Here is a 27,856-nt window from a genome sequence, read left to right as displayed (position 1 = left end):
TACTGTCTATAGCAGTTGCTGCTATTGTCTGCATTAAAATGAACAAATGAGAACAGACTGGAAGGTGACTATGGTGAGGTTGATAGAAATGTTGTATACGGTTTAAAACCCTATTAGCATCTGGGTCTATATAAACCTTCAGAAACTGAGACACTGGCATGAAGATGCTGTCGTAGCTCGACTATCCATATATTTTCTCCTCTCCCTACATATTTTTGTCTCAAGGAGCACTAGGGAGCATCCATGGTTCTTTCTTTTCCCCCTATATCCTCATAACAGCCCTTGAGGTTGTTAAAAGAGATAATTACTGCCCCACTGTAAACACTACACCACACTGATTCTTATACTTGGACTGAATTATCCTTGGTAGGGTATAATGAGATACAGTCCATAGAATATGATGCTGTTCTTTGTATAGAGACTCCTTTGAAGTATATTGTCACAGACCCACTTATGGGGGGTTAATATTTTAGGCTGTCATCTCCAGCTTTGGGGGCAGTACCATGGAAGGACAGAGTTTGGGAAGGAAAAGGAGTTGAATGGGGATGTGATACCATAGAATCCAAAGCTGCCATTTTCTCCAAGGTAACAGATCTATTTGTTCTAGAAATTAATTCTAATTACAAGAATATTCCAGGCCCATTAGGATATTGGAAACACTACCTATTTTGCACATGGGAACAGATGATAGTGTTTCCCCCCCCAGGATATTGTAACTGATGTGAGAAAGTAACTTCTCCGTTTTTTGTTATCCTGATGTTTTTGCTAGTGAAATATATCTTGTAGGATTTTTAAGTGCGTCTAAAATGAACATGATTGTTGTTGTTGTTAGGTGTGAAGTTGTGTCCGACCCATCGTGACCCCATGGATCCTCCAGGCCTTCCTGTCCTCTACCACAGAGGTCTCCAACCCCCGGTCTGTGGCCCGGTACCAGGCCATTAAGGCCATGGTACCGGGCCGCCAGCAGCCGTGCCTTCCTTCCCCTCCCCCCACAGTGAGAGGGGGGGAAGAGGCAGGCACGGCCGCTGGCACGCCAGCGATGCAAACGCGCACGCGCGGAGCCGCTGGCACGCGTGTTTGTGCCCCCTGCTGGCGAAAATGCGCACATGCGGCTGTTCTGCACATGCACGTTAGTGCCACCTAGTGGCGAAAACGCGCATGTGCGGCAACTGCCCGTGCACGTTTACGTGCAGCTGCTGTGGCTGGGCCGCCGGCTCTCTCCCACCGTCGGAGGCGGTCCCTGACTACAAGAAGGTTGGGGACCGCTGCTCTACCATTCCCCGGAGTCCATTTAAGTTTGCACCTACTGCTTCAGTTACTCCATCCAGCCACCTCATTCTCTGTCGTCCCCTTCTTCTTTTGCCTTCGATCGCTCCCAGCATTAGGCTCTTCTCCAGGGAGTGAGAGGTGGCCAAAGTATTTGAGTTTCTCATGAGGTGGCCAAAGTATTTGAGTTTCATCTTCAGGATCTGGCCTTCTAAGGAGCAGTCAGGGCTGATCTCCCCCAGGACTGACCGGTTTGTTCGCCTTGCAGTCCAAGAGACTCGCAGAAGTCTTCTCCAGCACCAGAGTTTAAAAGCCTCAATTCTTTGACACTCTGCGTTCCCTATGGTCCAACTTTTGCAGCCATACATTGCAACTGGGAATACCATAGCCTTGACTAAACGCACTTTTGTTGGCAGGGTGATGTCACTGCTTTTTAGGATGCTGTCTAGATTTGCCATAGCTTTCCTCCCCAGGAGCAAGCGTCTTTTAATTTCTTTGCTGCAGTCCCAATCTGCAGTGATCTTGGAGCCCAGGAGAATAAAATCTGTCACTACCTCCATTTCTTCCCCATCTATATGCCAGGAATTGAGAGGGCCGGATGCCATGATCTTCATAGAATCATAGAATCATAGAGTTGGAAGGGGCCATCTAGTCCAACCCCCTGCTCAACGCAGGATCAGACCTAACCATCCTAAAGCATCCAAGAAAAGTGTGTATCCAGCCTGTGCTTGAAGACTGCCAGTGAGGGGAGTTCACCACCTCCTTAGACAGCCTATTCCACTGCTGAACTACTCTGACTGTGAAAATTTTTTTCCTGATATCTAGCCTATATCGTTGTACTTGAAGTTTAAACCCATTATTGCGTGTCCTCTCCTCTGCAGCCAACAGAAACACCATCCTGCCCTCCTCCAAGTGACAACCTTTCAGATACTTAAAGAGGGCTATAATGTCCCCTCTCAACCTCCTTTTCTCCAGGCTGAACATTCCCAAGTCCCTCAACCTATCTTCATAGGGCTTGGTCCCTTGGCCCCAGATCATCTTTGTCGCTCTCCTCTGTACCCTTTCAATTTTATCTGCATCCTTCTTGAAGTGAGGCCTCCATAACTGCACACAGTACTCCAGGTGTGGTCTGACTAGTGCCGTATACAATGGGACTATGACATCTTGTGATTTTGATGTGATGCTCCTGTTGATACAGCCCAAAATGACATTCGCCTTTTTTACCGCTGCATCACACTGCCTGCTCATGTTTAGTTTACAGTCCACAAGTACTCCAAGGTCTTATTCACACACAGTGTTACCTAGAAGCATATCCCCCATCCAGTAGGCATGCTTTTCATTTTTCTAACCCAGATGCAGAACTTTACACTTATCTTTATTAAATTGCATCATGTTCTCATTTGCCCATTTTTCCATTGTGTTCAGATCTCGCTGAACTCTGTCTCTATCTTCCGGAGTATTTGCCAGTCCTCCCAATTTGGTGTCACCTGCAAACTTGATGAGTAGTTCCTCCACCCCCTCATCTATATCATTAATAAATACGTTAAAAAGTACTGGGCTGAGCACCAAGCCCTGAGGTACCCCGCTACTCACCTCTCTCCAGTCTGATGAAACACCATTGACAACTCTTTGAGTGCGGTTCTCTAACCAATGCCCTATCCACCTGACTATCTGAAAATCCAGATTGCAGTCCCTCAACTTTTCCATCAGAACATCATGGGTAACCTTGTCAAAAGCTTTACTAAAATCCAAGCAAATGACATCAACCAAATTTCCACAATCCAGCAAACCTGTTACTTGGTCAAAAAAGAAAACCAGGTTGGTCTGGCAAGACCTGTTGGAGACTAATCCATGCTGACTTCCTTGGATCACCAAATTGTCCTCCAGATGTTTGTAGATCGCTCCCTTTAATATCTGCTCCATTATCTTCCCCACAACAGAGGTCAGACTCACTGGTCTGTAGTTTCCCGGGTCATCCTTCCTCCTTCGTTTTCTTGATGTTGAGTTTCAAGCCGACTTTTGCACTCTCCTCCTTCACCCCCATCAAAAGGCTCTTTAGTTCCTCTTCACTTTCTGCCATTAGAGTGGTATCATCTGCATATCTGAGGTTGTTGATATTTCTCCCTGCAATCTTGATCCCAATTTGTGACTCCTCTAATCCCGCCTTTCTCGTGATGTGCTCCACATACAAGTTAAATATGCAAGGCGACAGTATACAGCCTTGCCAAAACTCCTTTCACAGTTTTGAACCAATCAGTGATTCCATGTTCAGTTCACTGTTGCTTCTTGACCTAAATATAAGTTTCTCAAGAGACAAATAAGATGCTCTGGTATTCCCATCTCTTTAAGAACTTGCCACAATTTGTTGTGCTCCACACAATCAAAGGCTTTAGCATAGTCAATGAAACAGAAGTAGATGTTCTTCTGGAACTCTCTAGCTTTCTCCGTGATCCAGCATATGTTGGCAATTTGATCTCTAGTTCCTTTGCCTCTTCGAAATCCTGCCTGTACTTCTGGAAGTTCTCGGTCCACATATTGCTGGAGCCTAGCTTGTAGGATTTTGAGCATAACTTTGCTAGCATGAGAAATGAGTGCAATGGTACAGTAGTTTGAACATTCTTTGGTATTGCCCTTCTTTGGGATTGGAATGTAAACTGACCTTTTCCAATCCTGTGGCCATTGTTGAGTTTTCCAAATTTGCTGGCATACTAGCACTTTTACTGCATCGTCTTTTAAGATTTTGAATAGTTCAACTGGAATGCTGTCACCACCGCTGCTTTATTGTTGCTCAGACTTCCTAAGGCCCATTTGACTTCACATTCCAGGATGTCTGGCTCCAGGACAGTAACTACCCCATTGTGATTATCAGGGATGTTAAGCTCGATCTTGTATAGTTCTTCTGTATAATTTTGCCACCTTTTTAAAATCTCTTCTTCTTCTATGAGGTCCCTACCATTTTGGTCCCTTATCATACCCATCTTTGCATGAAACGTTCTCTTCATATCTCCAATTTTCTTGAAAAGATCTCTGGTCCTCCCCATTCTATTGTTTTCTTCTATTTGTTTGCACTGTTCATTTAAGAAGGCATTCTTATCTCTTCTAGCTTTTCTCTGGAATTCTGCATTCAGTTGGGTGTATCTTTCTCTTTCTCCCTTGCCTTTCATTTCCCTTCTCATTTGTAAAGCTTCCTCAGATAGCCATTTTGATTTCTTGCATTTCTTTTTCTTTGGGATGGTTTTAGTTGCTACCTCTTGTACAATGTTGTAAACCTCCGTCCATAATTCTTCAGGCACTCTGTCTATCAGATCTAATTCCTTAAATCTATTTGTCACCTCTACTGTATATTCGTCGGGGATATGATTTAGTTCATACCTGAGTGGCCTAGTGCTTTTCCCTACTTTCTTCAATCCTAAATTTTGCAACAAGAAGCTGATGATCTGAACCGCAATCAGCTTCTGGTCTTGTTTTTCCTGACTGTATAGAGCTTCTCCATCTTTGGCTGCAGAGCACATAGTCAATCTGATTTCTGTGTTGATCGTCTGGTGATGTCCATGTGTAGAGTCGTCTCTTGGGTTGTTGGAAAAGAGTGTTTGCTATGACCGTTGTATTCTCTTGACAAAATTCTACCAGCCTGTGCCCTGAACATGATTAGAAATGATAATTGAACAAAATAATCCTTACCACAGGTTCCTCTTAATATTTGAGAAAGGGCCATCTGGGCAGCGCTGGCCAAGACTAGAACCTGCGATCCAACCTGTTCTTCTGCTGCTCCAGTGGGCCAATCCCTAGAGCACCTGCCTTCACAAGCCACACCCAAGCCGCTTGCCCAGCCTCGCTGCCAGAGGGTCAGTCACTGGCAGTCTTCAAGCAAAGGTTGGATACACACTTTTCTTGGATGCTTTAGGATGCTTTGGGCTGATCCTGCATTGAGCAGGGGGTTGGACTAGATGGCCTGTGTGGCCCCTTCCAACTCTATGATTCTATGATTCTAGGGTTCCTGGATGGCGAAGAGCCCTTCCCCCACACTGGACCCAGCCACCATGGGGTGGCCTGGCTGCTGCTGGCTGCTGCTGTGTGGCTGGATGGGAGGCGCGGGCTTGATAGCGGCGGCCGCGCAGGTTGGCCGGGCAACAGGCTTGGCGCTCCATCCATAGCAGTCAGCAAGCCTCCGACGGACCACTGCCACTCCAGCTGCTCACCACCAGCTTGCCTGGCAGCGAGGCACTTACCTGGCCTCGCTGCCAGAAGCTTGCTGGCCGCCGTGGTAATGCCACCGAGCGGGAGGCTGGTGTGGGGAGGGAGCTGGCGGAGGTTTCCAGTGCATGTTGGCCCACTAAGGGGTTTGTGGGCCAACGGGCTGCTGGCCAGGGTAGGGAGCTGGTGGGGGGGCCTTCCCCTGACCCATTGGGCTTCTCCTTCCCCATTGGACCCCTTTCAAAGCCCATTTTTAAAATGGGCTTTGATACTAGTAATAATAATATTTATTTTTATAGCCTGTCCTTCCTAGAAATAGAAGAGAAAGTTCATCAGTACTACAAACAGGCAGTTATTTTCTCATACTGCTTGGTAGCCTCTTCAAAATGCCAGGCTCCTGATTCTTAAAATATGAGTAAATCATCAAAGAGGACAATTCACATAGAGAAATAGCCTGGTGATCTTTCAGTCGTATCAATGCTACTCACTAAATATACAACTTTCCCGACCATCACTGTTGAGAGAATTTTCTAAGAAGCCACAAACACATTTTTGTTTTTGTCGAGAACGACTAGTTTGGGCAGCGCGGGGGGTCCGGAGAAGGAGCGTGCGGACAGGAGCTGAAACCTAAGAAAGGAAGATATAGAGGAAGAGATCCCGACAGACTCTCTTTGGATACGAAACTTACATAAAGGGATGTGGGGAATCAGTTCGCCAGGGGTGGGGGAAACGGTAGCACAGGGGCAGTCAGTACAAGCGGGGAGAGCAAGGGAGAAACCCAGGGCGGGGCGGTGGCGGAGAGACGCGGAGTCCCGGAAGGGCGAGGTCCGCCTGAGAAGCCCGGAGGGTGGAGACAGGGGCTAGAGAGGCTACTTAAGGAAGCGTCAATCAGGAGACGGGGTTGGAGGCGTAGTGAAGGAACTACCCTGAACCCAGGAGCGGGAGAGAGAATACCGACTCCATTCTGAGACGCTGTTTCCTAACGATAAAGCCGTCTAGTCCCGGGTCTCCCTCACCGAACAATGTGGCGGACCCGAAGCGTGGCAAAGACCCGGCGGACCCTGACAGTTTTACTGGAAGAAATCAGTGCCTATCCCACTGAAAAGTATGCATGTATATCTTTTTATGTTTTGTTCATTCTGAAAGTATTATGACATATCCAATATGTGAAGTTCCTTATAAAAATAAGGAAAAAGTTCCCAAAGCTAGTTCAACTGATGTTCAGGTCTGTAGCCTGCTCTTGTAGGAGACAGAAAATAATTCTCCTCATAAAGGTGGCACAATGGTTTGCTCTTACATTCCATCAAAAGAGGGAGAGCAAAACACAGATATTTATCTAAACCTTGGCAGCAATTTCAGATGATGTGTGGAGCTGAAATTGGTATAATGATTTCACACTGCTTAGTGAGTTTACTCAAGGGATGCTGTCCGGATCCAAAACTTAATTTAAAAAGAAAAACAGTTTATGAGAGCCAGGTTTGGCAAGTGTTGTATAGCAATGGTTCTTATTCTCATAAACATGTTGGAGGTCAAAGTTGATTCCCTAGCAGCAAGTAAAAATATGCGCTAATGAAAGCAGACAGAGTTTGCTTCTGCAAAGGAGGGAGAAAAGGAGATCTCTCAATCCTGCTGCTGAGCACAATAAAAGGAAAATGTCATCATCTATGACCACTTGAAGGCCTTCTCTGTCTCCCATCACAAGCCTATTTCTTCTCATCTTTCTACCAAGATATCTGAGCTTATGCCGGACCATACAACATTCAATGATAAGATTTGCACAAAATAGTACATACCTGCAGTCACATAAACACATAAACACTTTCACTGACTGTAGAGATCTCATTATCTGACCATCAGAGGCAGCCAACAACGAAGCAAGAGAGATGTTATTAAATTGACTGTGTCTGGCATGTACAGTCCCTTCAAGCAAAAGAAATGAATTCCAGATGTCGGAGGTCTATAAATGTGCCTCTAGTCTGACCCTCTGTCACACTGGACAATACTTCCATTGCAAGGAGGGGAAATGGCTGGAAGAGATGGAAGAACATGGCTTTGTGGTTTTCATGCATTTTAAGCAGAATACGAGCGAGGCTCTGTTGTTATCAGAAGCCTTTTATGGAAATGCAATGTCCACTTGCAAGAGAAAATATTTGTCAGATATACAAACCCACACACAAGTTATTTTTACACCTATGAATGTCAGTTCAAGTCAGGATTAAACAACCTATTACTAATAAAGAGAATTTTCTGTCTGGTCTCTGTCCTTTTCTTGTCGCTTCTCATACTCTTTTATTTTTCCCCTACGTATTATAATTTTACAGGGTTACATTTATCATGAACCCAACAACTCCATTTAGAGTAAGGTGACCAGATTGTCCCACTTTTGGAGGGACATCTGGGGGCACCTAGCAAATTGTACTTATGCTGCAAGTAAAAATATATATATTACAATACTATTTTTGCGTTCTATGCTTTCTATGAAAAATTTTGTTGCTCCATATAGACCAAATTTTAATCAAGAACCCCCGCCCCCCGGTCAATGGTGTCCCGCTATACCAATGTTAAAATCTGGTCACCTTAATTTAGGGTCGCCTGGCCCCTTCCCCGGGGTCGCCAGATTGCCTGCCGCCACAGCAGCAGCAGGTGGTAGCGGGTGTAGGCGGGTGGTGGTGGCAGTGGGTGGCACCCCACTGGCTCCTTCTGCAGCTGCCCAGCCTGCCCGGAGGGTCGCACCTGTGCCTGCTGAGGAATGCACTGAAACACTTCACTCAGCTCCTTTAGAGCTGGCAAGAAATCAACCCCCTCCCCCTGCGGGTCCAAAATTGCCCCATCCCACCTGACTCCATCCGGCAAGCCCTGTGTGCTCTGCAGCAGGGCTGCCGCAGAAACCCCCCCCCCATGGTTAAAAGAAGGGAGAAAGGAGAGGAGCAGCGAGCCAAAGGAGCAAGACACACACCCAAGCCCTGCCCAGAGCAGGACAGCAAGCAACGTGGACGTGGTGGCGGCGGCAGCAGCAGAGGTCCCCTCCCCCGACAGGGCCTTCACCCTCCTCCAGTCACCTCCTGCGGGGAGTCACCCATGGCCACGGCTGGGGGGGCTGGCGGAAGCACCTCCGCAGCGCTAGCTGGCAGCTCTTCTGGCTGGGTCTCCACTAGGCTTCGGCATCGAAGTTGGGGTCGTGGTGAAGAAAAGGCTGAGAACCGCTGCCCTAACTGAACAACACAATGCCCATAATATCAAAGGATATGATCCAGCCAAAGATAACAATTCTATTTTAATTAATGGAATTAATTAAGCCCATATTTACCTCACTGTGAAGTAAAGCACCCCTTATTCCTTCCCTCAAGGGTAGATGTGTGTAATAACTAACATGTTCCATCTTAATGGTGTTACTGATTGGCCCCCTCAAACTACAGACCTCTTATAATCTTCAAGGTCAAAGTATGGAAGGGGCTAACTGCTGGGAGAAAGAGAGAATCAGGAGTTGTGAGGTCATTTTCCTGAGAGTTCTAGTTGAAGAAAATGCCTTATAGAAAAGTGGGTTTTATATTTAAATTTATCTCCTCTAGAGGGAGTGGCTGGGCAAAGTGGGCAAACAAACAAAATATATATGGTTCTTTTTGGCCACTTCTAGAAAACCTCTCATTTCAAACTTAATTCAACTGCTAGAGGTTTGGCAGCCATGGTGTTCACCTTATATGCCAAGAAATTGTGGTTCTGATCAAATAAATCTCCACTTGTCCAGCCATTATGTGGATGCTCCAGTTTAAAAGAAGGTTACAGCTAAATAATGTGATACTTATACTAACGTGGTCACACTAAAAGCACAGAAGCTGAAGCAAGTCAAACATCTTTAATGGTAGCTGCCTCTTTGTGGTTTGTGGGTAAAAGGAAGGCTTACAGCTTTAGTTCCCCTCATTCCACATCACAAGATTTAACACTAAGTTAGACATAAATGAGAAATATTTTGGGTGATGCAACTAAAACTAAGATTTAAAAAATAAACATTATAAAAAGAAAAACAAACGGGTTCATGGTCCTCAGAGGATAATTTTGGTATCAATTAATAAAGATAAACCAATCCAACTGCAATCCAGAAGAGCCACAGTAAACGGAACAATGAAATAGGTCATGCCTTCCAAAGGAAAGAAAATGGTGAATTTCATTCTCTCCAAGTGGCCACAGACAATTCCAAGAATCATATTAAAAAGGAGTCATATCAGTAATGAGTTCTTTAGTACCTGTAACCATGTCAAGATGCAAGAAACAAGAGAAGAAATCTGGTTTCCCTCAGCTGTATCATACTGATATCAAAAGGTAGGCTGACAATCAATATAGGTGTAATCAGCAAGCATTCATGTGGAATACATTTTACTGTTCGTTTTGCTTTGAATGCCTTGAATGACTTTTTGAAAGGATTTGGAGGACACCCCAGGGCACCCAATTTTTTTCTAGGTCAGAGCCACCCATGAAAGTCTGTATTGTATCTATATTAGTTGTTTCCCTGATAGCCAAGATTTTGAGCATGTTTTCTTCACCAGATGTTAAGGAGCAGATAGGCTTATACATGAAGAAGTGGTCGCTGAGCCAAACTGAACCTTGTTGAGATGTGGTTTTCATCAAGTATTCAGATCATCTTTTCACCATATGCTCATTTGGACCAAGCTGACAGAACAAAAAGTCAGAGTCTATACTGAGAACTGGTTTGGCTGTAGATCCCACATACTGTAAAGTTTTATTCCTTTGAAATGTATTCATTCAAAAAGTAGGTGTTTTGTGCCCCATAGGCAAAAGGGGAAACATCCTAAATGTTACACTGCTATCAGTGTAAACATTGATATTGCTTAATTATAAAGATCAGAGCTATTATTTGGAGACAGTATATAAAGTACAAACTGGTCTGTCTTTCCATTAACTCCTGCCTGGAGGGTATTGAAAGTCTTCAGGTTACTGTAGTTTGTTTGGGTTTCAATTTTTCCTAATTGCAGCCATTTCCACGGATGATTTGGTCTATGCTTGAAGTTGACGTGTGATGTGGAGTGTATACCACATTTTGCTGCTCTCCATGTGTCAGGAAATAAGAGAAGGGGGCCACTGTGTATATGTATGTGCCTCTGTGTAAACACCTGCCATGCAACTTTCTTTTACTTACTGTGCATCTGAGAGTTTTTTACACCAGAACCATCTGGCTTGCTTAAATACTTGGTCTGTGATAATCACTCAAGATGTTGCTACTGTGCAAAACAATTCATGTCAGAAAAAGGAAGGGAACTCCTGCATTCAAATAGGATGAACAATCCAGAGACACAGATTTTAAAAATAATAACCAGTTTAAAAATAAGGAAGCACAAGACAGTTGCTTCCAAAGCAAAGTTTATGCTGCATTTGTCTGACTCACAATGGTTGCTTTATTGGGGTCAATCATGATATGATTAGGATGAAGAAGGGCAGCAGTGGACACTGGCAGCTTCTTCAGGTCAGCTACAGCAATGGACAATGCTGGCAGCCACTCTGAGGCTGGCAGAAGCAGCAGAAGACACCAACAATTGCTCCATCACAGAAACAGTGAAGAATGACATTGGATGCTGCCCCAGGCCCAGCAGTGGTGGAGGAGCATGACCGCAACTGGATTCAATGGCAGGTAGTGGGGCCTTGAGCTGTTTGGAGATGGAGGGGGGAATAAACTTCTGCAACTCTCCGGGCCTGCCAACAGAGCCATAAGGAGGGGGTCAACAGCAAGGAGGAGGGATTTCTATTTACAGAACAATATCTGAAATATTTAAGGGAACACATTCTGACCTTTGAAGGACACCATTATCTCTTTAGCAACTGCATGGCTCAGGCAAATAGTAGCAGAAACAAGAGCCTGTCACACGTAGATCACAGTCTCCATTCCATTAATTCCAAACAACGCTGGTTACTCAAAGGCAGCAGTCCAACATATCAGAAAGTAGGTGATGTGAAGGGCCATCTCCTGAGATCCCAGGGAGCTGCTGCCAGTCTGACAATACTGAACTTGATGGACTGAAGGTCTAATTCAGTATAAGGCAACTTAATGGATTTAAAATAGTTCAACTCTGCTTAAGATGGTACTACAAAGCACCGTTAAACTCCCATCTCACATGCGGAATCCTTGTGCTGTGAATTCTGCATTCACATCTTTTGTTTAGTTTCTCACAAAGAAGGAATCAAACAGTGGTATTGCTCTAAAAAACTAAATTATATTATTTACCAGTTGAAAAAGCATTCAGTTTACCTTGCAATCCTCAGTAGAGTTACACCCTTCAAAGTCTATTGATTGAAATGGACTTGGGTGCGTTGACCGCCAAAGCTGCCGTTCCAGCCCGAAGCAGCCAGCGCTGCGGTGTAGGGGGGGGCGGTGCCGGCACCGGCACCACCCCTTCCCCCACATGCGGTACTGGCTGCTTCGGGCTGGAACGGCCCCTTTGGCGGCTGAAGCACCCAACCCTACTAAGGTACAACTTTGCTTATGACTGCATTATTAAATGACGATTCCAGTACCCAGCTACATGGTTACCTGACATAGCTAACCGGTAAATGATAACTTCAGTGCTGTAACACAAACTGTTGGACACATCTGGAGAAAATAAAGCTTCTTCCTCAGTTCAGTACAGAAAGCCATGGAAACCATTTGGAGCAGTGAAGGCAGAAGGACCCATTACATCTAGACTGTGCAATCAGATTTGCTAGATCCTGCAAATTAAAGATAACTGGCTCAGCACATAATACACATGAGAAAATGATGTGACCAGCATAAGATCTGATGTGTTTGCTGTGTATTCTTAAAACTTTATGGCTCTTCAGAAAGTCATTGTCAGTCTGTCTAATATCTGACAAGAAGAATTTGACTATTGTGAAACTGTAAATGAAAGGTTCTTTTTTTATTAGAGAAAAGTTGATCTGATTTGCTGAAGCCTTGTTTGAGTTCCTTTATTTACATTACTCTGTTCTGTGTTGTACTTGAAATGTCTTCCAGTGGTTTTTCAATTCAATGTAGATTGAAATCTGCATCTCCTATTTATTGGACCTCATCCATTATGCCAATCTTCTGTGCTTTTTCCACTATTTCTGCAGACCTTTGAAGTTTTGTAACAGAAGAGGCAGCCTAAAGAATGACGTGAAGCAAATGTTTTAAATGTATTATTAAATGTATACCACCTATCCCAAAAGCTGTCAACATAGGATAAATTACATAGGGTTTAAAACTATTAAACAATGAAAACAATTATCCTTATCCATTGTTGTTTCTCTATATATTTCTGAAATAGCCTAGGGGTGGGACGTGTCCGGCTGTCCAAGTTGGAATAGGGCCAATCAGGGTGCAGCCAGCTTTGTCCTGATTGGCCCTGCCCCTACGGCTCCTGCCCTCCAGCCCTGGACTCTTTGCTCTCAGACGCCTCAGTGCCTGGAGCCAGCAGCAGGTGAGAGGGCCCTGGGCAAAGGGTCATGGTGTAGGGCTTGCTAATGAGGGCCTCCTGGCCTGCTAGGCTGGGCCTGCTCACGAGGGCCTCCCGGCCTGCTGACTGCATGCTAAAGAGCTCTGTCTCGGCCCTGCTAACAAGCTGCCCAGCCCCCACCCGCTCCACTTGTTTTGGCTGCAAGCTGTCGCCCAAAGCCACCTTAAGCTGCCTGGCCAGAGGCCAGGGGAGGGGACCCTTTCAGGGCCTGTTCTTAGGAATGGGCTTTGAAGCTAGTTTAACAATAAAACCAGATAAGCATTTCTTAAAAATTCCATCACCAACCACTCTAATAATTGCCAATCAATAAATGATTTGGATGAGGGAATAGAGGGGGTGCTTAGTACATTTGCAGATGATACTAAACTAGGTAGGGTAGCAAGAACATCAAAAGACAGAATCAGAATACACGATGATCTTGATAGGCTGGAAAACTAGGCTAAAATAAATAAAATTAAATTCAATAGTGATAAATGTTATGTTCTACATTTAGATAGGAGAAATCAAATACATCATTATAGACGATGGGGAGACCTGTCTTGGCAGTAGTATGTTCAAAAAGGATATAGGTGTCTTAGTAGACCATACACAGAACATGAATCATCTTAACACAGCCCGCAGCGCCGCGGGCACCGCAGACTAAATAAAGCCGTAAGGGCTTAGTGGGAGGAGTTAGGGCGGGCTCTGTCCGGGATGAGGATGGGTGCTGATTGGCCCCTTCCTCCAGACAGACCATCGGCCGGGCCAATCGGCAGGCGCTTTGCCTGGCCGATTCCCGCCCTGCTGACAAGGGAGCAACTGTGAGCCACACGGAGCACGGCTCGCAGTTGCTCCTTTGCCGGCGGTCTGACGCCTCTTGCCGCGTCAGGCCGCCGGCAAAGGGAGCCCCCGCCGGCGGCGTTGCGGGCGACTGCCGGGGGCTCCCTTACCTAGCGCCCACTGTATTTTTCGTACAGCGGGCTTGATTACTAGAAGAATCATAAAGTTGGAAGGGATCTCCAGGGTCATCTAGTCCAACCCTTTGTACAATGCAGGAACTCACAACTACCTGCCCACTCACACCCCAATGTCATGCCTGAGTGATCCTTCCACCAAATCTCCAGAATCTACCCTGGCCTGGAGGAAATCCACCTATCAACCTACGGTGGTGATAAGCAATTCCCTGGGTGTGCAAGGAAGGGCATGAGTCAGCAATGTGACTTGATGGCAAATGGGATTTTGGGCTGTATCAAAAGAAGTATAGTGTTCAATTCAGACAAAGTGATGGTACCACTTTACAAATTTCCTCCAGGCCAAACTGCGTGGTGGTGGGGGGGGAAGCTTCCAGACATGATTTGAGGTCACTGTGGGTGGGCAGATAGTTGTGAATTTCCTACATTCTGCAGGGGGTTGGATTAGATGACCCTGGAGGTCCTTTCCAACTCTATAATTCTATGATTCTTGTTTTTTGGGGGGGAGGGGTGTCACAGGAGGTGGCCAATGAAGATGTTACTAGATTGCCTAGCAGAAGAGCTCTGTTTTATAGGCCCTTTGAAACGGAGATAACTCTTGAAGAGCCCATAGCTCTACTGAGAGCTCATTCCACCAGGTAGGGCCCTGGTAGAGGCCAGTTGTAGATCCTGAGGGTTCATATTGGCTGAGTGTAACGCCTTTTGCGGAGTATATTCTGTCAGATGGCCCTTCAGGTGCAGGGGGCCTAGGCTGCGTTTTTCTGAAAATTTCTGAAAATAACTAGGAAGTGACTTTTAACTCACAGAAGCTTAAAATTAATTTTGGATACTATGGATTGCCAAACAGACAAGCGAGTGGGCTATAGACCTGGTGGAACGAGCTCCCTGAGGAGATCAGAGCCCTGCCAGAACTTCCACTGTTCCGCAGGGCCTGCAAGAGGGAGCTCTTCCACCAGGCATTTGCTTGAGGCCGACCGACTCAGAACACCTGCTGGTCCCCCCAGACACCTGCCCATGACTCTCCCAAAGTTACTGTTAATTGTTATTATATTATAATTGTGGTTTTGTAATCTTTTGATGTTTCATTGAAAATTGTTTTGATGTTAGAGTCTGCATAATGTTTCATGTAAGTTATAATGTTCTGTGTAAACTGCCCAGAGCTGCAAAGAAATGGGCGGTATAGAAATCTAAATAAAATAAAATAAAATAAAATAAATAAATAAACAAACAAACAAACAAACTCTCCCTAGGAGCTAAACTATTTAAACTGAGGCTATTGTACTTTGGTCATGTTATAAGAAGACAAGAGTAACTGGATAATACAATAATGTTAAGAAAAGAGGAAGACACAACATGAGATGGATTGAATCTATTATATTCTCAGTACTTATAAATAAGGGATCTTAAATGGGTGCAGTCTTTAACTTTTAAAAATATAGGCTAACCCCTGAGCAATGTGAGTGTCATGCCACACTATTCTGACTCCTTATGAAGAGTGAGATCAGATCCAAGGTCACAGTGTTAATCTTCATGCTCCTCTGTGGAATTGCCTCAGGATACCACAGAGAAACTTCTATTTATGACAGTGATGCTCTCCGCCAGCTGCTTTCCATAGAATATAAAGCTGTCAGCCTTGAGGGCAAAGCTCTAAGAGTAATGGGAAAACTAGATATGTGACAGATGTGTGAACAGTCTACCAATGTGTTGTTTTTTTATACTGAAAAGCACCTTCAGTGCCTAAAACCAGAAGAGCAACAGGGAGACTTAACATTTCTCTTCCTGAGACTTGTCTATTCAATATTGCCCTCCTCCTGTATCCACTTGGAAAAAGATATTGAGATTCTCTTATTTTTTCTTTGATTGGGAGAAATGCAGTTTGGGGTGTGATTTTGAATTGGACAAGCAGCCAGAGAGGGAAAATGTAAATAGTACCTTCCTTTCATTATTCCTCCTCTAAAACAGGCAGCTTCCCTGCAGACCTGAAAGTGCCACTCATTGATCAGCAGACAGGCGCAGTGGCAGTCAGTAGACCAATGCAAAGGGCAGCTTGCAAAACAGAAGGAGGCGGAGATGGATGCAGTACAGCCACCATGCTGCTCAGTAACTGCCTGAGACCACCTGTGGCTAGGTGAGGAGATCTGAGGCTCAGCCTGTGGGAAGTCATTTCTATTGGGGATGGTGTGCTGGCCTGCAAAACCTTCCTGCAGTGATATTAAAAATGGCTTATTATGGTGTACTTTACACACTGCACTGAAGAAGGATTGTCCTTTCCCAGGAGGTATTTAAAAATAGATACTAAACAGAGGAGAACAATGAAAGCAGCTTTGAGTGCCCACAGGCAAGGAAAGGAGGGTGAATGAATGAATGAATGAATGAATGAATGAATGAATGAATGAATGGACTCTTCCAAGACACATCACAGTTAAAAAATTATATTTCTTTATGAATGTTCCAAAAGGAATGGTTCCAAAATAGAACAAGCTGAAATGGAACCACTATACTGAAATTCTGTGAAAGATCTAGGAGGACCAGAAGACATCTATTTAGATATTTATTCCCCACTTTCTCCTCTTTTGCACTTTTGCCCTACGAAAGATTGACTGGCCCAAGAGCATCCAGCAAGTTTCTGTGACAGAGTGAGAATCTGAACTCGGGTGCTAGTCTTATACTCTAACCACCATGATACACTTGTACAATCTTATGCATGATCACAAGTAGTATACTGGTAAAGGTTTCAATCGCAACAAGCAGTCATTCTACCACCAAATCAGGCCCCTCTCTGTACAACCCCCTTACACCTCTTTTCTGATTGTGACAAAGCAGACAGGGAGAAAGCAGCTTTAGCTTCTCCCTGGTGCTGTTTTTGTGTTTGCAACATGTCTAGGGAAGTGGCTGTTGGCTCAGGTGTTAAAATCACTTTACTTATATGGCTATATGTAAACTTCATATATGAGCCTCTTGTGGCGCATGGGTAAGGCAGCCGTCTGAAAGCTTTGCCCATGAGGCTGGGAGTTCGATCCCAGCAGCCGGCTCAAGGTTGACTCAGCCTTCCATCCTTCCGAGGTCGGTAAAATGAGGACCCAGCTTGCTGCTGGGGGGTAAAACGGTAATGACTGGGGAAGGCACTGGCAAACCACCCCGTATTGAGTCTGCCATGAAAACGCTAGAGGGCGTCACCCCAAGGGTCAGACATGACTCGGTGCTTGCACAGGGGATACCTTTACCTTTACCTTTAAGCTTCATATGGCTGCAAGGTAGGTTCATAGGAAACAGCAGCAGAATACTACCACTCTACACCTTTTAATATATCACATTATGCAGTCCAGATTCTTCTTCAAGAACTACAATTGGCATACATCTTTTAACTGAATCAGCAAATACTTTCTTCTCATGACTGTTTGCTTTCACAAAAAATGAAAATTAATGCTGGGCTCTAGATTTGCTTTTGCCAGTTCTTGGATGCCGCGACCAAGGTCTCCTGATTTTTGTTGATATAAAATGACCAGGAACAACATTGAGGTACACACTAACCATTAAAACGCTTTCTGTTTCCATAGTGATATATATTATTTTCTGGATTTTTCTGCCAAACAAGTGTCAAATAGTACAGATACCGGAATTCACTACATGTTGTTCCCTGCTATATAACAAGCACTGGGGAGGGGAATGATCTGCACTGTTAAGCTAGCAAGAGAAGAACATAAGAGCAGCCATGCTTTATTAGCCCAATGGTCCATGTAGTCCAGCATTCTGTTTCATGCAATTGCCAACTAGATTCTCCCACAAGGCCAGAAGCCAAATTCTCCCACTACCCTGCTATTCTGAGGACTTCAACTCCAAACATGAAGATTCTGTTTACTCACTGTACTTCACTCTGCTTAATGGACAGTCTAATATGTTTAATCCTTTTTAAAAAACCAGCTAAACTAGCTGTCATAACTAATTTCTGTGGCAGTGAGTTTCACATGTTCTTTGAGTCAAGAAGGACTTGCTTGTCTGTCCTGGATCTATTATCCAGCTATGTACCATGTGCTACAGGAGATTATTAGTTATTACTATTCCAGCAGTGTAATGGATATTCTCTGATTTTTATGTATGTTCAGAGGAGCAATTATCATAATGCTGTCAGAAACACTTAAATAAAAATAAGCATATGCACAAACAAGGCAAAAACGTTAAGGAGATATTCTCATTCTTTCCCTATGGCTGAAAACTTGTTGCTGTACTTCTTAAAGAAAAAAACAACATATCTAATTAACAGAGAAATATCTAATTTTATTAAGTTGTTAAAGTGATCTAGAAATAAAAAGCAATCTATTAATAAGCAATCTAGAAATAATATCCTTTTCAGTTCTGCCAAGCATATTTTATTTATTAGAGTACAGTGCACAGCACACATTGAAATGGACACATAAATTCCAGGCAAGGCTGGCATAATGAGATTGTATATAATGTGCTGTTAGATTAAAATTATAGACAATAGCATGCCACATTCTGTGGCTGGTTTCCTCCAGGTCAACAGAACAAGGTTAGAACAAGGTTTACATTTTTGTAAACTGCATCACCTTTTGCAGTTTAGGCAACAAAGACAACAGAAGGAGATAACTGGTTTGCACAAGTAAACAAACAAAAATATCTGGTTGGCTACTGTACTTAGTCCAAAATCAACTATATGCTTTTGGACATAAAATTATAAGGCAAGAAAATGAATTCAGATACTGTAACTCTGGGAGTTTTAATTGCATATTTATAAAGTTCTAGGCAGAGCTTTTACTAAAATATAGCTATAGCAAACAGAAACATTACATTCCTTTTCCTCCTGACTTTCTCCATTTATTTTCAAGCGATGTGATCAGATAATGACATTCTTGGGGCATGAATATGCTAATTTCTGCACAGCCATCATCCAGCTGTTGAACTGAAAATAAAGGACATGAAGGATGTGGTTGTTCCACTGGGCGAATTCACACATTTATCAGCTTTAACAAACATAAGGATCATTTGGGATTATCACCTCAGGAAATTCCCTCACAAAAACGAGAGATTAAAAATGTTGTATTTTAATAAGTACAATACAGCATTTTTTAACCTTTTGACTGTGGGGGAACCCCTGAAATATTTTTCAGGCTTCAAGGAACCCTGGAAGCTGTGACATAGGCTTTCAGAGAAGTGGGCATGGAAGTAAGATGTGGGAGTCAGTCAATCAATCAATCATTTACCATTTCCATTGTTGAGAAAGATGCTAGGCCTGCAGAACAAGAGGGGGAAGTGGGCTCCAGTGACATCTAGTGATGTCAGCAGCCATCTGAACGTCTGAGAAAGGCTGCATAACCCCCACGGAACTCTCACCAAACCCCAGGGTTTCCTGGAATCCCTGGTTGAATCCCTGACTTAGCTCTTGCACTGAATGTCTTTGAATTACAAAAAAGTCTTGTAACACTTTAAAGACTTACATATTCATTGGGGCGTGAGGTTTTGTGATCCACAACACATATTATCAGATGGGTAAAGAAGGCACACGAAGGATCATTTTCATCTTCAGAGGTGCCACTTAACAATTAAAAAAAATATTTTGGCAGCAGCAAAACCAAACACAGCTACCCCTCCTGAATGGGCGTCCTAACAGTGCACCATTTTGAAGGGAAAATTAGTGTCCTGAATCCTTTATTTAACATTGTAAGACTGGGGACAGAGATGGTTTTACAAATTTATTTTTCGGACAGTTCCTAGAAGTTTAAAGTATTAACAATGACAACAACAACCAATACAATTATTTATTATTATAATTCATTGTTATGATTGCAACAGGGCCACAAAGCATACTTGCCACTTCAGCTAACATGACTAATATAAAGAACCACCCAAGCATAAATGAAAGTTTTGGGGCTGTTTTCACATCTTCAAAAAATGGTGCAAAGGTGCAATGATAATCTATTTTAATGCTCCACAGAATTACAAGCATGTCACACAAAAATGATTCAGGTGCAGCTCCAAATGCACTCTCTGTTTGCCCCATGGTTTGTGCATGCTGGTAAAACTGGATTTTTCCCTGTACCTTGGGAGGAAATTCTTGGGGCCATTCCACACGACTTAAATGTAGCAGAAGTCTTACCTTTGGTAAATGCTACTAATTTAATGTTCCACATGGCGTCGTACACAATCTGCAACACTCCTGCAACACTCCCGCAAAAAATCGCTTCGTTGTAGCGCTTTTTGGGAAATCAGGAAAAGTGGATTCCCTCTAAAAAAAACAGCTACACTTCTGAGCCCAAGCTGCCACACATCAGCAAAAGACATGTGTGTTCTCAATGTAGCGGTAGAAAGAATGTCCCTCCCCCACTCTTGCCCCTGAACTTCCAGAGAAGCGATCGCCATTTTTCCCCCCTTAGCCCGGGGAAAGCAACGAGCGAGCGAGGCTTCTCTGGCTAAAGTTCGTCCACAGAAGTGCTTAAGAGTAAAACAAAGCTTCCTACTGCAAGTGTCTTTAAAGTTCCCAAGCACAATACAGCCCCGTGCTCAACACTGCCCGTAATTTAGGCCACAAATCGCGCCCATGGGGGGGGGTTTACTTGAAGAGCGTGTAAACGATTAAGCGCCAGCTCCTACACCAGCAAAAAAGGTCTTTCTGAGACAATGAATGAACACATATTCATTACTATTGGTGTTTCCGGCTTTAAAAAAAAAGTTCTTAAAAGTTCTTAAAGGGAAAGAGGCTTTTCGGGAGCACGAACACAACAGTTCATTGGTTGTTTTGTTTGACTGACGGCCAGGGGCGGGAAGAAGCATGGAAAAATATCGCTTCCTTTGTTGCGATTCCATGGAGACCAGAAACATGTGGGGAAGGAATACAACACTACTGGGACTTCAATATTCCACTAGAATTAAAGTTATGCAGAATGATGAAATTTCACTATTAAATATAGCGTTTCTGCATACTGCAAACATTCAGCAAAATTGGTCCTTGTGCAGAAAGCCCCCTGGTTACCTAAAGTAGAAGCTCAAAAGAGTCGAGCTGGATTCCTCCTGATTGCTACCTCAAAGGATGATGCTGCAACTCTGACCAATGGTCTGCCTCGCCTCCTGCCTTCCCTCTTCCTGCTCTCCCCTCCATGCTGTATTTTTAAATTTGAACATGATCACATTACAATACTAATCTGCATTAGCATAAGCACCATGCACACACCCCAGCCTCTCCCTGTCTCCCCCTCCAGCATCTAAATGCACCTTATGATTGAAGGTGCAACAGGGCACTTTGTAAATTTCATGCAGGAAACATTTATGTAATGGTTGCTGGTGTTTTTTGTGTTCCTGTGTGCATAGTGACTGAGTGCACATCAACACTAGACCCTCCCCTTGCTTGAGAATCAAGAGATGGGGGGATGCATTTTTATTTTTCCTTATTTTGACTATGTTACAGCATGAGCTCATTATGACAGCCATGATCACTTTCTCCCCTATTCTTCGCCACCTTGCCCGACCCACAGGTGCCCACTTGCCCTTACCCCGTCAACAGCCAGGAGATACAAGAACAAGCCAGGGGGGTGAAAAGGGTTAGGGTTAAGGGTAAAACATATTCCTGTTTCGATCATGTTACTGTTTCGAGCATTACTGTGCATGCTCAGTTTTTTAAAAAGGGAGAAGAGGCAAGGCAGAAGGCAGGAACGCCCACTCTCCCAAAGGAAGTGCAAAGTGCAAACTGCAAATGGTCAGTGCCAGAGAAATGCAGAATGCCAGGAGCAAATTTGGGGTTTGCATCCAGAATTCAATGCAGTGAGAATGTACTAGCAGATTACAACTGTGGATATGGTCCTTTGCAAAACACAGAGAATTAAGGTCTAAGGCTTTCTTTGCATGTCAGAATCTCCTACATATGTTTTCTTATGGAAACATGACTTAGAATGAACATGTGCCTCCAAATTTTGTAGTGTAATGTAATGGATTTAACATCATTTTAATACAGAATGCATACAACTCCTACCATGGTCCCAACAATTCTTGTGGTAGATTCCCAGGAGGAATTATGAGGAAACCACTGTGCAAATGTACCAAACCCTGCATCTGACTGTGGAGGTATTTGTGTTCCTCCCAAATTGTTAAAAGGCCAAGATGAGTCATAAACAATTAGCAGCAAGCTGATTTATCCCAAATTAGTGAGGAACATCCCTGGGTCTTCATGCCTTTGCCATGCTTATGACTATCTCATCTCCCAAAGGGCATTAACAAGGGGGGAAGGAATGAGCCACAGGAGAGAAGCTGAGAAGGCTTCGCCTAAGCACTACAGCCAGCAGTTATTACAGGCAAGTGTTTTGCAGAGGGAATACAAATTAATTCACATAAAGCAAAATAAACACCAGACAAATCAGCTGCACAGAGTAGCTCATATAAAATATGAATGTGGGCAAGGTTTGCAAGTCCTGAGGGGATTTTAGCTCAGTGAGCTTACCACACAAAAATGCAGGCCCCAGCTCAGAACTGCAATAAAAATGCAGAAGTGAAAGACCAAAAACCGTTCTCAACATACCAGGAGAGCTATATAAGTGATTGCAAGCCACAGCCTCTCAGGCTACTCTCACAGATCACAGCTGTTCGTTGGTTGTTCTCCAAGGTTGCAATACCCTCTCCCTGTCTTTGGGATGGGCAGAAAAGGAGACGAGATAAACCAAAACAGATTCTGTTATCAAGGGCTGAGATAATATTTTGCTAAGAGTTTTTTTTTAAGACCTCTCCAGATGTTTTGTTTGGCAGATATTTCAGCAGGCCTTTCTTGCTGCTCAAACTTTTGCAAAGCTTCAGCGCCACGTTTTCCAAAAAGCTAATGGCTTGTCCCTTTCCACTCTGCAGCAGATTATTACTAGAGCCAAGGGAACACAGAAAACCCATCTGGCAACCAAGCATGTGTTTAATATGCCAGACTCATCTACCTAAGCAGTTTTCAGGCATCCAATTTACCTAATAGTAGGGATATTGTAACTTTGCCCAGCGCTGTTTCATTACTGTCCATTCACTTGTGCACCTGCCTTGGTCTTTCCTTTCTCCCATTTTATATTCTTTTTGGGTTGGCACCAGCCTATTTGCCTTCCTTACAGGCCCCATCTCACAAGGCTGTTGTCCATGCAAGTCCCATGAACTTCAGCATAGCTTTCTTTGGGTGTTGGATGGAATCCTTCCTTCCATCTGAATCCACTGAATCCACTCCATTACTTCCTGCATTCTGAGTTGGATTTCAGGGTTCATACCTTTTAGCACAACCTCTGTCTCAGCCAGACTTACATAGTGAAGTGTGCATAAAGAGATATTGGTGTGTTGCATCTTATTCCAGCCCTCCTGCAAGTCAAATAGAAGAGTTCTTTCTTCTAAGAAGAATCTAAGAGACCCTTTAGATTTTTCTTAGAAGAAAGAACTCTTCTATTTGACTTGCAGGAGGGCTGGAATAAGAGGCAACACACCAATGTTGATTATTAACAAGGCCACAGCTTTATTACCTCTCCACAGGAGCGTTGGCACAGCATGGGACAGGGAGCCTGACCTAGCAGTCAGCGCACTGCACCAAACCCCATGGAGCCCAGAGGTGCCATGGAGATCCACACCATTCCCCGATGGGAGAACAGATCCCCTTAGCTGCTGGAGACTGCTGCTAAGGGAGCCAACCTATGTGGGGGGGCCAAAGGGTGTCTACCTCAATTAAATGCTACCTCTTATGGAGGTCCCAAACTTCAGGGAGTCTGATCGCACACCGGAGACCCTGCCAACAGGCTCCCTCCCATGCAAACCCACAGCTATGACAATTAATCAACCATGAAATATCTACCTCAAACACTGTAACAAGGCTGTTTTCATATTAATGCAGGGTGGGTAGGGGGGAAGCTACTCCATAGCGTCCTGGGCATTAAGGCCAAGACCCACGCACATGGCGCCTTTATAGGTGTTGCGGATCCGGCCTTGCCTCCTGATGCTCTGTGCGCTGTAAGCACTCAGCGCGCACAATGGAAAGGGCAATCTGGGGCAATCACATCTAATTCCAGCCGCCCTCCACAGCATCAACAAGTGGCCAAGGTGAGTCTCAACCATGTTTTCTCCTGAAAGCCTCTACATTTTAGGTTTCTTTATGCCCAAATCTTCATAAGCACCAATTTTTGCAATACTTTCCATTACAATCTAAATGTATGACTTATTGTTCCTTCACTGATTACTACATTCAGTATCATTAAGTATCCATTTGCCAAGGACTCAATAAACTCTCTATGATTGGCAACCCAACACATTGGCCAGTTGGCAGCTCAGCTGTGAAGCAAGTACCGTATATACTCTCATATAAGCTGACCCAGATAAAATCTGGGCAACTTTATTGACTCGCATATAAGCTACGGGTTGAAAATGCAGCAGTTACTGGTAAATTTACATTAATTGAGGCACCAGTAGGTTCAATGTTTTTGAATACATTTCAAAGAAAAACAGTAAACTGGCTCTGTCAGTGCAAAAGAGGGCTAGCAAACTAGAGCAGAACAACAGTACCCAAAGTTGGCAACCTCCTACAACAAGTACAACAGCTACCAAACTGGAAGAATGGACTACTCTAACTATAGCTACAGTGCCCCCCCCAGAAAAAAAACACTAAGATAAAAAACTGTAATACTCAACACTGAAAGAAATAACTGTACAAATCAACTTTTAAAAGAAACACAACCCCAAGAAGAAAAGGCAAACAAAACCCACCTCACCCCACCCCACCCACAGAAACCAAAAGAATAGTTAGGAAGGAGTAAAGGCAAAAGGAAAAAAAGATCAGAGTCCCTCAGTCAAACCGTTGCTGTCCTACAAGCAGCCAGAGCAAGCAAGCTTCAGCTTGCAGGAGGCTTGCAGAAGCAATGTAATGATTGGCTGGCTTGGAGCAGGCTGTTATTTCAATTACTGTATATACCCGCATATAAGCCGAGGAGGACTTTTTCAATGTGAATACTGTGCTGAAAAACTCGGCTTATAGACGAGTATATACGGTAATACCACTTGAAGGAACAACCAGTATTTCCAAGAAATGGCTGGCAATGCTACTCTGGACATGTAAGAATGTTTGGCTCTTCACTATATGACTTATTCCAGATTGTCTATTTTCTTAATAACGTGATTCTACCTGTTCAAGACCTGTTTTTGCACATAGTTGTCCACAAAAGGGGAGCCTGTAAAGACTTGCAAGGGGACAGCTCATTTTTTCCTTCCCCACTATTTTCTTTTCATCTTTCCCATAGCCTCACTCCTTCCCACCCACCAGCCAACTAACTTTCTGCCCCTCTGTTTTCAGCTTTCCCAACTTCCATTCCCCTAGCAGCCTCCATCCAGGAAACGTATGGCCCAGTAATAAGCTGGCCACTGGCAAGGGGCAAGGGGCTCTATGCCAGCCACCAGGCCACACCCAGTTGTGCCATAGGGAACCTGCAAGGCACTACATTTCCCCCTCTATCCCTTTCCTCACATTATTTCCGCCTTCCTCGCTCCTGGCAATCTTCCCCTTTCCCTGGTTCCTTCTCTCTATCCCACCCAACAAACAACTTTTTATCAGTACCCATTTCAGTTATATTTATTATTTGTTTACTTCATTTATACCCTGCCTTTCTCCACAATAATGGTCCAAAGAGGCTTACATCAATTTAGCCAAGGTCACCAAGTAAGCTTCCATGGCAGAGTGGTGCTTCAAACCTAGGTCTCCCAGATCCTAATCTGCAAACTGTAACCCCCCACCTTTTGTGGGGTGGCTACTATTGAACAACAGTAAACAGCCATGTCTGGTGAGTCATGCAAGTTGCATGATAGCAAGTCATTTATTAGCTGTTGATGGGCCTGATCTCAATGAATGTGCTATCAAGGCCAAAAAAAAGCCATCTGCTCTCTCTCCATGCCTTTTACTGAAATGAAGGCTTGAATGCTGGTACTACAGTTGTAGTTGCCTTAAAATGTTGTTAATACTACAGTTTAATTTGAAGTTTCTAGTATTTGGGAAGATCATTACCAATGTTTTAATTAGATTTTTAATTACTTTTTTTTTTTAATCTGGGTGTTTTTCAAATTTATAGAAATATAGGCCTTTTCTGTTCATGGCTCCAGTCTCCAGATTTAAGAATCCATAGATTAGGCCATGTCAAGAATTAGATATTTGATATCTTACGATGCACTTTGCACATAAAATCCATCATATTTCTTCTGACATGGACTCTACATTAGCACTGCCAGGATTGTATGGAAACAAGGTGAAAACCTGTTCAGTTGTTTGGGATACTTTTTAGTTTATTCAGTCTAATATGGACAGGATCCTTGAAGGTTTGAGGAATAAGTAGTTACATACCTTTGCCCTTCCTGGCTACTTAAATCTCCCCAGGAGGGAGGCTGGCTGACTCTGCCTGAGAGGTAGTTAATGCCTGTGGTGCATTCACTTCTAAAGAAGTGGACAAGGAGATAACAATAACTATCAGCAAGTCTCAAATAATAGAATCATAGAGTTGGAAGGTACCTCCAAGGTAATCCAACCCCTTGCAGAATACAGGACCTGTGAGGTCTATAAATTTCCATCTTATCCTTTATGTTATCAGTGCATGAGATCATCCAGAGATCTGGGCTAGGTTGTTATCAATATGCAGATGATATTTAGTTTTATCCAGGAGTGGTTTAAAGATTTGCTGGGCCCATAGCACCAGAGCCAATTTAAGGATTCACGGGGATCTAGCAAAGTACAAATTTGGAGGGAGCAACTGGGGGGGGGGGCAGAGGGACCCCCACAGTCCTTAAAGAGGGAGAAGGGGGAAGAGAGAGGCTTTGGCCCAATCCATGGGAGGGGGAATGCATTATGTGGGGCTCCTGGAAGCATGTGCTACATGGACAAATTAGCCATGGTTCTATCTTAGTCTTTAAACTGATCTCAGGAATGCTGTAGAAACCCCAAACCAGTGCCTGGAGGCAGTTTTAGAGTGAATGCAGGTTAATAAACTGAAGCTTAACCCTGACAAAATGGAAGTGCTACTGTTGAGCAGAAGGTTTAACTTGAGATTTAAGATGTTCAACTGTTCTGGATGGTGTTAATCACCCCTTGAAACACAACAAAAGTTAAGTCCAATAGCACCTTTAAGACCAACAAAGAAAAAAAACAGGACAGTTTGATATATGCCATTGTTACATTAGATTAGACAACTGCAATACACTCTACTTAGTGTTGCCCTTGAAAACTATTCAGAAACTACAACTGGTACAGAAAGCTACTGCTAATATGTGGGTCACAGGGACCCTATTAGTCGAGTCGAGTCCATCTACACTTGTTTCCAATTTGTTTCAAAACATAATTCAAGATAATAGTGTTGACCTTTAAACCTCCATATGGTTTGAGACCAACATACCTGAAATACTGCCTCCTCCCTTATGAAACTAACTGACCACAATAGTAATTGTCAGAGGCCCTTCTCCAGGAACCTCTGACTTCTGAGAGTAGGTTTTACTAAGATGACTGTGCTAGTGGAGATCAACTGTCTTCCTGTACCTGTGAATACTTAACTTTTCACCACATGAAGTTTAAAGCAACTAGGGGAGAATTTGTCTAATCAGGGAAATGGTACACCCCCTTCCCCAGCTTCATAATCTTAATCCATATTGGCTCCTTGTGGCTAATTTTAGGGCAAATGGTATGTCTAGAGTGCCCTTTCCAGAACTCTAGCATCAGGGTCCTTAGTTCTTCAAGCTTATATTCAGTGCAGTCAAATACAGAAGTACTTTGATGTTATTGCTTCCTATGTATTGTCCCCACTTGCAATAAGGAAAAACATTTTAAATGTTTCTGATATTCTGTAATCAAGAACTTTCTAATCAAAACCCTAGATATGATAAAAGGGATAAAGTAGGGGAAATAATGCAGTCCGATTCATTGGGCTTTCACAATTTTTTTTCACTTTCTCTAAAATTATGTGTCTTTTTCCTTATGGTTTCAAAATCTTA

The 27,856-nt window shown here is 43.7% G+C and overlaps 1 protein-coding gene across 10 annotated transcripts in view; it reads right to left on the bottom strand.

Annotated features, from left to right (window-relative positions):
* Positions 1-27,856, bottom strand: part of LOC143841024 (uncharacterized) — a 182,623-nt gene that overhangs the window by 78,744 nt on the left and 76,023 nt on the right. The window contains exon 4 of one of the 10 annotated variants that reach the window (XR_013232532.1): positions 12,036-12,586. The exons of the other annotated variants lie outside the window; for them this stretch is intronic. The gene's annotated coding sequence lies outside the window, so the exon portion shown is untranslated. Of the gene's footprint in view, positions 1-12,035; positions 12,587-27,856 lie in introns of those variants that run through there. 10 annotated transcript variants of the gene reach the window in all.

Source organism: Paroedura picta, chromosome 7 (assembly GCF_049243985.1).
Source record: "Paroedura picta isolate Pp20150507F chromosome 7, Ppicta_v3.0, whole genome shotgun sequence".
Taxonomy (NCBI): domain Eukaryota; kingdom Metazoa; phylum Chordata; class Lepidosauria; order Squamata; family Gekkonidae; genus Paroedura; species Paroedura picta.
The sequence above is the reverse complement of the archived record's forward strand: the minus strand, read 5'-3'. Positions and strand labels throughout refer to the sequence as shown.